This window comes from Schistocerca americana, chromosome 7 (assembly GCF_021461395.2).
Source record: "Schistocerca americana isolate TAMUIC-IGC-003095 chromosome 7, iqSchAmer2.1, whole genome shotgun sequence".
Taxonomy (NCBI): Eukaryota; Metazoa; Arthropoda; class Insecta; order Orthoptera; family Acrididae; genus Schistocerca; species Schistocerca americana.
In genome coordinates this window covers 532,658,024-532,670,493 of record NC_060125.1, presented here as the reverse complement: position 1 = coordinate 532,670,493, position 12,470 = coordinate 532,658,024, and the positions used below count along the sequence as shown (strand labels likewise).

General features: G+C 39.8%; 1 protein-coding gene across 3 annotated transcripts in view; it reads right to left on the bottom strand.

Moving 5' to 3' along the window:
- The window catches only part of LOC124622105 (mitochondrial inner membrane protease subunit 1-like), a 57,331-nt gene that overhangs the window by 44,081 nt on the left and 780 nt on the right, over nucleotides 1–12,470 (bottom strand). The gene's annotated exons all lie outside the window — the stretch shown is intronic.

Below are 12,470 nucleotides of genomic sequence, written 5' to 3'. Positions count from 1 at the left end.
ATTTGAGGACTTAGAGAAAACTTTTGACAATGTTGGCTGGAATATTTTCTTTGAAATTCTGAAGGTGGCAGGGATAAAATAAAGGAACAAAATGCTATTTACAACTTGTGCAGAAACCAGGTGGCAGTTATAAAGAGTCGAGGGGCATGAAAGGGGAGCAGTGGTCGAGAAGGGAGTGACACAGGATTGTAGTTTATCCCTGATGTTATTCAATATGTAGGAATTAAAGTTTGGGGAGAAGAAGTAAAAACTTTGAGGTTTCCTGACAACACTGTAATTCAGTCAGAGAGCAAAGGAGAAAGGAGGATATAAGATGATCATCATCAAAAGCGAAATAGGGATAATGGATTGTTGTCAAATTAAATCGGGTGATGCTAAGGGAATTGGATTAGGAAACAAGGAACAAAGTAGTAGACAAGTTTTGTTGTTTGGGTAGCAAAATAACAGGTGATGCTCAGAGTAGAGAGGATGTAAAAAGTAGACTGGCAATGGTAAGAAAAGCATTTCTGAAGAGGAGAAACTTGTTAACAATGAATATAGATTTAAGTGTTAGCAAGTCTTTTCTGAAGGTTATTGTCTGGACTGTAGCCATGTATGGAAGAGAAACTTTGAGGATAAACAGTTTAGATAAAAAGAGAATAGACGCTTTCAAAATGTGGTGCTTCAGAAAAATGTTGAATATTAGATGGGTCGATCATGTAACTAATGAGAAGGTACTGAACAGAATTGGGAAGACAAGGAATTTATGGCAAAACTTGAACAAAAGAAGGGATTGGTTGCTAGGATACATTCTGAGACATCAAGATATCACCAATTTCATATTGGAGGAAAGAGTGAGTGGGTAAATCATAGAGGGAGATCAAGAGATGAATACAGTAAGCAGATTCAGAAGGATGTATGTTGCAGAAGTTATTCAGAGATCAAGAGGCTCACACAAGATACAGTAGTATGGAGAGCTGCAGCGGTCTTTGGACTGAAGACCACCACCACCACCACCACCACCACCACCAACTGTAGTCATAGGAAACAACATTTTCTTCCATTTTTGTAAGTACACAGTTATACATTTCTCAACATTTAAAGCAAGTTCCCAATTTCTGCAATACTTTGAAATCTTTTCAAAAACTGACTGAATATCTGTGCAGTTTCTTTCAGACAGTACGTCATTACAGATAACCGTATCATCTGGAAACTGAGCTTACTATTAATACTGACATATTAATAACAACATATTAGAAAACTTTGTAAATATTGAAAGTCCTGAGAACCAGCCACAGCCTCCTGATCAAACCTTTGTAGAAATAATCTAAAACTCATTGTTATGGTGAAAATTTATTTTATGTTCCCAAAACTGAATTTTACAATTTATTATTCATATCAAGGCCACCAGTTTCCTCCAAAATGCAAAGCATTCTCATTTCAAGTTCTCGGAATTGGTGAACTGCTAAACATTGTGTTCCACATGAAATTAGGGAGTGACAAAATCACCAGTTATTTTAAAAGCTACAAAAAATGCTGATTTCTGTAAAGCTTCCAAAACAAGGAAAGCCAAAACATTAGTCTTTATAACAAATGCCAATGCTGATGTCACTGAAACATTAACTTAACTTCGAGAAGGAAATCGGCACTAAGCTTGGTGAAGAAACTATCACAGAAGTTGTCAAAAACCTTAGCAAACCCATGTTAGGATGGCTATATAGGGATTTGAAACTGACTCTTCCTTAAGTTTTAAAGAAAGAAGACTGACTGACTTCACTATCACCCACAATACCTCTAGTATTACAGTGATACAGTAATGTGTGCAAACAATTCTGCCAGAGTAGCACAGTTAATAGCCATTTGTACAGCCAACCCTCCACAGCAATCTTTACTTCGACCTATGCAATGGCAGCCAAGAATGTGACGTCATTAGCCACCTGATAACCGAAATAATCTCTTTTGCGACAAATCTCGTGGACACCTGGCTTATATTTCTGTATTTGTCACCTTTCAGCATATATTTTCTTCATAATTTACTTTTATTTTGTGGAAAACAAACTTGCACTTGCAAAGCATTAAGACTTGCAAGAATATTTTAACTCACCTGCAGGTCTAATTAACGTGTCTTCAAATGTTGCACCTATTATGCATGGGTATTTTAATAAACTGAGCACAGTTTATCCACCCAGCACATCCTGTTCCAGTCCTAACACTGGAATAACCAGTCAGATATAGGCAGGAGCAGCTTTGACAGCAACAGTATCATACATCAACTTAAATTACAATTGTTTCACAGTTTTCAGTGGAGAAATGACCAGCTGGTTCTCTCTTTCTCCAACTTATCCTGCCTTCTTCCCCAGCTGTATACCAAACACTGCAATGCTTGAGATAATCTTCAGAGATCAATAGGTTCCACTGCTCTACTGGCCTGCCCCTTTTTCTGATTTGTCATCAATTAAACAAGTTCGGTATGTGGCTGACCAGCAAATTCTTTGTCACAGTATTCCACAATGCACTGTTGAGGGTTTGTATCCTTTTACACCTACTGCAAGAAGGGAGATTTCCCAAGAATATATGATAGCTCTCTTGGATTCCATGTCACAACGCATAGGATCCCACTGTCGTATGTGCGGGCACAGTTTGGCAATCCCTGTAATTTGTGTCTTGCCATATGCCATATAAAGTTCATCTCAGTCACATTTATACTCCTTGGTACTGAAATTACCACAAATGATGTTTCTTGCACCTTACAGAAGATGACATTTAAAAGTATCATTACTTGAAAATGTGTTTGGTTCCTTGCAAACTGCAACCAAGCAAATCATATTCAACCATTCCGACAGAAGTGAAACTAAACTCTTCAATTTTCTTTAACCTTTAGTTTTTGGAAATTAATTTGTTGCAGTAAAGTTCAAAGTTGTATACTCTGTATAAAATCCACACGGGAGCACTGCAATTTCTTCTTAATTGTGGATGAAAATTAAGGTATATGTTAATATGAATGCAAGCTCTTCAGAAACAGTTTCAAGAAGACAATTTTTCTATAGTATGTTATGATTAATTTTCACATTTTTATTTTTATAAATTCTTTAGGTGTTCTGTTACTAACATGTATAATGTAACTGTTATGGTGTAATGCAAAGATGTCTTTTAATGCTATCAACAAATGTTTGTTTTATTGTCCCAGTCCGTCACAGCAAAACAAATAAGTCTGCATTATTTAAAAAAAATACTACAGACATTTTCAATACAGCTGTGTGTCATAAGTATGAAATATTGCTCGCGTGCGCGAGGCGCAAGTTACTGGTACTGAGAGGCCAGCACAAGCTACTGCCAACTCCCTAAATGACCTACAATAAAGGATGTATGAGATATAAAGCTGATAAGAATGGATTTTTTGTATAAAGTCAATGTTTAAAGGTTGTGGAGGCAATTGCAAGAAACAATCACACAGAAAATGAAGTCACACTGGAGTTGGGTGGCTGGTAAGAGACCACAGCTCGCACTGCAGTTGGGCAGTCAGCACAGCACATTACCTCGCAACTCCCATCACTACCACAAGACGTCACTCGAACCACCAATTAAATGTGGAACAGAGAGTGCCTTCTGTTAACTTTCTCGCGTGCAGTGCTTAAATAGTATAATTTATCTGAAAGCCATAATATTCAGTCACCTAACACCGTTCTCCAGATTTTAATCATAACTCTATGCAGTGCTCTATATACAAAATTATCAATATGCCAGTCAAGCTGTCTAGCCATGGGTACTTAGTGCTAATCATGCAAGTCGCTAGTAATTTGTAAAGTCCATTCTATCACCAAAAATAGAGTTGTGTTTAATTTTGTTTCAGGGAAAATTGCAAGAGTCATTCCCGAGCACACTTTAAATGATGAAGCTGATGGGCAGACGGGTTACTAAAGATATTCATGTGGGTTCCTTTGTTGTTAAATTTGGAACCAACATGGCAGTAGTACTTCACAGAAAAAATTTGAACAGCAGACATTGATGGACAAGAAGTGACAATTCTTAGAAATAACAGTGCAAATAACAAACCTACATTTAAAGATGATAAAAGTGCATCAGTGCCAAGGTTTGATATTTCTCAAATTTTTGACATGTCCGATATTGACCATTGACAAAGGTTTTATTTTACTGTCCTGGATATGAATGATATTTCTTAGGGTGGTATATTTTTGTTAAAATTTGTATACTTGTTAATGCTGGAAACCTAAATTTTCCCAATGAAACACATTAAAATTAATTTTTTTGTGCTATTCGCATTCTGTTAATGAATGTGTACTAGCACCTACGGGTGATCTGTGCGGCACTTAAGCCGTGCTGAGGATACTGGAATTCTGCTGCACTACTCTCACATGTTCTTCTCAATATTTATTAAGCTTTGCAGGTAACCATGGCTAGCGACAGAACCAGTAGGGTATCCTGTGATTGACTCTTTACAACCCTGACTTGCTACCCCTGGTGTTAGCACACCTGTCAGCAGGTCTTCAATAATCCTTCCCTGATCAGTGGCTACAGTACCACCCCACAGAGGGTTATGGGTGTTAAAATTCTCAAAGAGAAGGAAGGGGAAGGGATCTGTGATGGACTCTTTACATCCCTGACTTGCTACCCCTGGTGTTAGCACACAATGCTTCAGGGGTTGACCTTGTTTTACAGTTTATTCACCTGCCTTTCTTCCATTCCCTCCTCTTCCTTGTTTCTCTGTCTAGGCGTTACTGATCTTTGGTAGACCTTGGCGTTTTCTTTCCTTGTGTTTCACGCATTATACCCTTTTTGGCATGTAGTTTTGTTGACTTGCCTAAAATACACACTTCCATCCTAACCATTTTAGTTGACATTTTACAGCTCCTCACTTCTCATATCTCTCTCTCTCTCTCTCTCTCTCTCTCTCTCTCTCTCTCTCTCCCCCCCTCTCTCTCCCCCTCCCCCTCATTCCCAACCTCCTCAATCTCCTTAAATCCAAGCAATGGAAATGGATCTTTCTCTTTAAAAAAAAATTAATAATAATTATTATTACTTTGTACAGACAGAAATTTAATTACCAGAGCATTACTTAAATGCTTTGAAGCCTCACTAATCAACAAGATCATTTTTTTCTTTTAAAATCTTTTAATGATAGCAGTTGGAGCTTTGTGAGGTTATGATATAGTTGGTCATATTGACCCAAATTGTTTGCAGTGCAGATAGTATTAGTTATTGACATGTGTGTTAAAGTGCCCACTTCCAGGGTGAGGAACTGTGCCGACCCCAGATCAAATCAGCCCAGTAGGTTGGCAACAAGGGCCAGTGTGCAGAAAGATGGGGTATGCTGATTCCGTCCTGAGCGATGAATAGGAGACTAATGGCCTTAGATGTTTAGTCTTCTTAAATCCATCATCATCATCATCATCATCAGCATCAGCATCAGCATCAGCATCAGCATCAGCATCAGCATCAGCATCAGCAGCAGCTGCAGCAGCAGCATTAGGAATTGCTAGTCCAGCAAAATGTGGACCACAGTCAAATGGGCACCACAATGAAAGTGGGGCAGATCCTTGCAATGGAGGAGATGACTTCGGCTCAGCTACATATGTCTGGCAAAGGACGACGGAGTCCTTTTGAGAGGCAGACTCATCAAGGCCATCGTGTAGTGGAAAGGTTGGGATGGAGGTTGGGGAAAGGGCATCCCAATCCGCATTAGCAAAGGCCCATCTGGGATGGGAGGGCTTCCAGGCAAGGGATGGTGGAGAGAAGATAGGACAATCGAAAAATGATTGCTGTTGCACAAATCACCATGAACTCCCCACTGAACAGAGGGGAGGAATCAAGGGCTACAGACAGAGAGATCAATGGCCAAGAAACTGCTGTGTGCTGCACTAAAGTGTGTGCGGGGGCTCCAGTGTTGAGAAGGCAGAGATTACGACCTGTCAGCAGGTCTTCAATAATCCTTCCCTGATCAGTGGCTACAGTACCACCCCACAGAGGGTTATGGGTGTTAAAATTCTCAAAGAGAAGGAAGGGGAAGGGATCTGTTGAAGGAGTGCAGGACGTGTATGAGGCAGTCTAAATGGATCCGAATGGCAGCCAATCCCAGTGCATTGTGAAAAGGAACTGAGGAACTAACAGCGGCCATGCAAACCAATGTAGACACCACCAGAGGCTCACAAAAGACTAACAAGATTCTGGAAACTGAAAGAGGTGAATGAATATCCACAAAACAAGATTCCTGAAATGTAGCACAAGCAACAAAGTAGAGAAAAAGAGGAGACAGAAATTCTGGAAGATGATGATTATAATCATTACGATTCCACTGAAAGAGAGTATTACAAGAGGCCGGATGGACACTGAGCAGGCCAGAATTGGTCATTATGCCGAGTCAGTGTCCATCAGCTGTAAGGACAGAGGGGCATCCATGGTTTTGTAGCAGGTGATTTCGCTGCCGGAGGCAAAGATTTCGTGTCTTGTTGCACAGCTGGAGGAGAATGCAATTGGGAAGCTACCATCATACCAGGCGATTTGACAACTGCAGTAGTGAATTGGAGGTTGCAAGACTGTGTGGCCATGTCTTCTGTGGAGCAAGGCGTAGCAAGGATGGTACTGGAAGTGCCAGATGCTAAGATTCCGCAGTTCCGATTAGCTAACAAATGTAAGGTTCTTTCTCCTTCATTTGGATAGCCTGCTCTTCAAGATACACAGGATATTCACGGAAGGACGTGGCACGGTCATCATTACAATTGGTATTGCAGGGATAAGGAGACGGGTAATTGCCCTTGTGAGCATCCCTACCTCCCTACCACAAGTAACACATTTGGCCGTGTTTTGACAGGACATGCGAGTGCGGTTGTAACGTTGACACTGGTAATAACTTCATAGACTGCTTTGAACTTCGATGGAAGCTCTACTTGATCAAATGTGAGAGAAAGAGTGCATGTGGGCACTGGAACTGCATCAACACCTTTCTGCATAATAAATGGATTAATTATAGCAGAGTACTGACCCACTTTGGTACATGTTTTCATAAGGAACTGAGATGCAGCTGGGAGAGTCTTTGGATCTATAGCCTCATTCTGTTTATGTTCAGTAGACACAGCCGGCCGGAGTGGCCGAGCGGTTCTAGGCGCTACAGTCTGGAGCTGCGTGACCGCTACGGTCGCAGGTTCGAATCCTGCCTCGGGTATGGATGTGTGTGATGTCCTTAGGTTAGTTAGATTTAAGTAGTTCTAATTTCTAGGGGACTAATGACCTAAGAAGTTAAGTCCCATAGTGCTCAGAGCCATTTGAACCATTTGGTAGACACAGACTGAGATGGTGATTGGCTCATTGCAAAAAATCCCCCATGATTGTCAGTGTCTCCGATGGTGTGCTCCTTCGAACTGGGAGCCTCCCTCAGAGGAGGGCGCACCAGGCTTAGGTGATTGTTCACACCTCATGAACTCCTGATAGAGGGACCAACTAAAAACTGGGAAGGTAATAGCTCGTGCAATCTCCCCTCCCTGGGCCCGGGCTATACCAGAGGGTAAGTGCGAACCTTGTCTGTCAACCAAGTGCTGGGAATAACACATCACTCAGTCACCTGTTAAGCAACAAATGTATAAGCTGGCTTCCAGGAGTGCACGTGGAGGAAGAAAAAACAGAGAAAAATCAAACGCCGGAGTGTAGGAAAGGGAGAAGACATGGAATGAATAAAGAAAGAAAAAATAGGTGAGAGACTGTTCCCATGCTGGGCTACTGACATTGCAACACGTGTTCCTGAAAAAATTCAAGACATGTTCCCCAATGGAGGGGGAACAGGAGGATAGATATGCAGCACAGAAAGGAAAGATGTGCTGCAAAGGCTGTGGCCTGTAGCCAAGCACAAACTCACCAAAGAGTGGTGAGCCCCCCCCTCCTGGGAGGCACTCAGGAATCGTGCAACCTTTGTGCAGTGCTGTGGCTTTCCCCATTCATCCAGTGGAGGGCGAGGGGGCGGGGTGAGGCCCTTACAGGTTATGCTTGAATAACCAGGCTCTGAATTCTTCTTACACAATCCCAGATAGATACCCAACACCCGACATTCAGCATTATGCCAACACAGTAGCCAGTTAATCAGTTTTCAGTGTTCTCGACTGGCAGAAGGCACTCTTATGAACTCCTATGGCCCCAGAGGGCACATCTAAAACAGCTATTATTAAGCAATTTGAGCTGTAGCAATTTCTTTTCATGGCATTTGAGCTGAAGAATGCTGCCCGGACATTGTAATGTTTCACTGACAGAATTCTCTGTTAAGTTTCCTATCTGCTTTCCCTATTTGGAGACGTCCTCATATTCTCATCTTCTAATGAAGCGAAGTTCACTTCCGGCAAATCTTCAAGGCTTTGGAGCAATTCAGAATAATTTTCAATGAAGAAAAGTGCCAACTACACAGACAACACCTAACGTTTCTAGGTCACTTGGTGACATGGGCAGATATCAGACCAACACAAGAAGACACAGACCTTATCGAGCAGGTACCCTGACTGACAACTTTCCACGACTGTCATTTTTGGGCATGACAGTCTTCTAATGTCACCACAGAACACAAGCAGTCACAATCCAAGCACCATTAACAAATGTTTTAACTGGGAAGAGTGCTCGTGGTAAGTAAGCACTGCAGTGGACCAATCGGATGCAACACTCATTTGATAAAATAAAGGATTGCCTTTACTAAGCTGTAATCTTGGCACACCCCATATGTTTGGCACCTTTTTGTCTATTACACAAGATGCAAAAAAATTGCCATTGGTGTGGTTTTACAGCAGAGGATAGCCAGTCAGCAACAACTACTCCGGTTCTTCTCACAGAAACTCAGCACTGCAATGCAAATGGTCCGCCTATGACGGGGAATTGTTGGCGCTCTATGAAGCAGTCAAATGTTTTTGCAACAACATGGGAGGAGACCCCTCTCAATTTTCAGGGTTCATCGGCCTCTTGTGCACCCAATCCTTGACCCAGAAAGAGATTGTACCCCTTATCACTCCCGCCACCACAACTATATCGGACAATTCACAACCCTCTTCCTGACACTTAGATCTACACTTGATGTTAACAAATTTCTCTTCTTCAGAAATGCTTTTCTTGCCATTGCCAGTCTACAGTTTATATCCTCCCTACTTCGGCCATCATCAGTTACTTTGCTTCCCAAACAGCAAAACTCATTTACTACTGTGTCACATTTCCTAATCTAATTCCCTTAGCATCACCCAATTTAATTGAACTACATTTCATTATCCTCATACTGCTTTTGTTGATGTTCATCTTATATCCTCCTTTCAAGGTGCTGTTCATTCCGTTGAACTGCTCTTCCAACTTCTTTGCTGTCTCTGACAGAATTAAAATGTCAATAAAACCTGGTGGCAACATTGTTGTTTATGTTACATTTTAGAGTCGTCAGTTGCCTTCTAACATGAGTCCAGAATGAAATTTTCACTCTGTAGGGGAGTGTCTACCAATATGAAACTTTCTGGCGGATCAAAACTGTGTACCAGACTGAGGCTCAAACTCGGGGCCTTTGCAGGCAAGTGCTCTACTGACTGAGCTACCCAAGCTCCTCCATATACATGCTCAGTGAATTATGCAGTAAAGTACTCCAATTTTGCACTTCTACATGTGAGTGTTGCCTGGGTACCTATTCATCAGGACTTCCTACAAATGTAGGCGATGTTACTATCACATTTGCCGATGTAATGTTTCATATTGTAAATATTTTACTAAGCTTAAACTAAATATTTTAAGATATTAGGTTAAGGTGACTTGTCCTATTTACAAGTACCAAATAAAAAATAAATCTACCTAGCTAGCTATTTAGCTTATAATGATCACAGCTGTTATGCGTAAATTCAAGCTTTGAAGAAAACCTAACCTACAGTTGCAGTGACACATCCTTGTACCATGCACTGTCAACATCCAAGGTACAATAAAATGGTTTATATTCTTTCTAATTCAATCTCTTTTAATCCAAAATATATTAAAATATTTAATGTAAAGTCTGTAATAATTGTTTTCATTGTTACCTTAGATGCCAGAAATTAAGGAGAGAATCATTTGACCCATAGTTTCAAAAGAAAATTTAAGAGAAGCTTCGTTATTGGTTGATATAAATGGGATGTCTATCAGGGCAGTGGCTAAAAAGTGTTCAGTGTGTTTAGAACAACCCTTTAAATTCTTATAAATGCATCCTGGAAGAGGGGGGATTGGGGGATTATGTTGGGTTTTTTTTTTTTAAGTTTTATTCATCAGGTTTTTACTACAGAAGAAGAGTCTCTAAGGTATCTCATGAGCATCAGTTTAATGCATGTCAGTCTTTCAAAAGAAGCTGTTATGAAGGTAACCTGTCAATACATGAAGTTCAAAACAAAGCAGTATTAAGATTCATGGTACATCAAATGTCCAGTTGGAGAATAAAACCTAGGCAATTTTCTAGAGCATAATCTAGAGTTATCATTACGAACATCATCTCCAAGTAGTATCACATGAGCATCTGGATTTAATAAGACTAGGCCTATCATAAAGCTGATCTAAAAACTGCTTGCCCTCTGTATAAAATATGCAATACATCTTTAATGAATTTATGATTATAATGTGGACAAGATTGGGATTTCATCTGTAAGCAAGTCTCCCTTGGTTATTGTTCCTAAACAGTGAAGCATCCACAAAAAAAGGGTTTAATATCACAATTGTCACACATATTAATGTAATTAGAAACACTGTACCCCATGCATTTCTATTTCCACAAGTGAATTTCAAAGGTCATGTGTTGCATAGACCTCCTCACAAGAGTTATGTGTTGGTATGGGTATCAATAGGAGTGATGTTTTTGGTGTTCTTGCACCACTTCATAAAATATGTAAAACAAGGAAAAAAAACTGTTTTGATCGTGGATAATCATGTGACCTATTCAAGATTGAAACCATTAACAATGATAGGGTTACTGAATCACAAACTCCAGCATCTAGATAGAGTTGTGTTTAGCCCACTCAAGAAATACTAGGACAGAACCTGTAAAATATAGTTACTAATCAGCCAGGAAAACATCTGACAACTTCCAGTTCAGCTTAAATAACTGGGAAGGCCTATACTTTGGCTCTTACTCCCTCACACGTAATTTCTTTTTTTCACTTTACCATCAGGAATATGAACCATCAACTCAAACATATTTTCTGATGGTGAATATTTAGTGTACTCTATCACTGACAGAACCAATCCTGGACTAGCTGCTGAATTACGAGTCCAGTGAAGGGCCACTTTCAACTCCAATTCATCTGGAGATCCCAGCCATCACCACGCCGAAGTCTCTGGAAGAAATAATGCTGTTTCTGAAAGATGTGCATAAGAAAGTTATGAACAGTGGCAAAAAACTGAACAAGTGCAAAATTCCAATTAACATCCCAGAAAAAGAAGTGATAGAATTAGAGGCTGAGAACAATCTAGGAAAGCGTACAGAGATAAAAGGAAAGGATGAAGATACATGTCAAGAAAACTCACTCTCATGATGTAGGTAAACAGCAGAAAAATACCAGAACGATACACAGCAAGACATCGTATTAGTGAAGTAGTATCAGTACTAAATGATAGTATTCAGACAAATTTGTTAGAAGACCGAAGAGGACTTCATTGTTTGTGTGGTCTCAAGAAAACAATGAATTTGAGGTACAAAAAGAAGAAACTGTAGTTTTTATCACCAATGTGTGGAAAACAGGGTTAATTGTCTTTCCCTATATGCTTTTATGGGTTTAGTGTTTCATGAAATCAAAATGTCAAGAAGTTGAAATCTGACTGAAAGATTTAAGATTTTTACGAATTTTTAATAACTTTTTAAGAACAGGTGGGCCTCCAAAGCTTCGGTTTCGAAGGGTTATACGAGATATATTTAACAGTTACGTTATTAAACAAATATTTTCTTGCCTTCCACTGTTTATATGTTACTTAAGCCTTGTTTCTCATCTCTTGGAGTTTGACCACGAGTATAAGGTACGGCCCAAGGTACAAGGTAATCCACAGCGAAACAAATACAATTGTACGAATACCTTGATTCACATGACCTTTTGTTCAACTGGTAATAAAGGCAGAAAATACGGATATATATTTTTCAAAAGAGCAACATGGTATTAGAATAACATGAAATCTAGGGTACTGCTCCAGATTTTAAAATATCTTTGTTATTTGGGAAATTATGTATCTCGAAAGGAAAGTATCCGAAGAACAAAAATTCCCCAACTTGATTTATAAATCATCTCTTTACACGATGTAGGCTACTTTGGTTACTAGATTACCAAATTAATAATTCAAGCTGCAATTCTCAAGGAGTAGGAATGATAATGGCCAAGGCGAAGAGAGAGAACAGGAGAGAGTTAAAAACTTATCGACATTCGAGCTACTGAAAGTGTTGTATATAATATAGAAATTGTAAAATTATAGGCTGTATATTGACACACTGTACCGATCGTAGCGTTCTTAACAGAGCAAAAAAAATTATA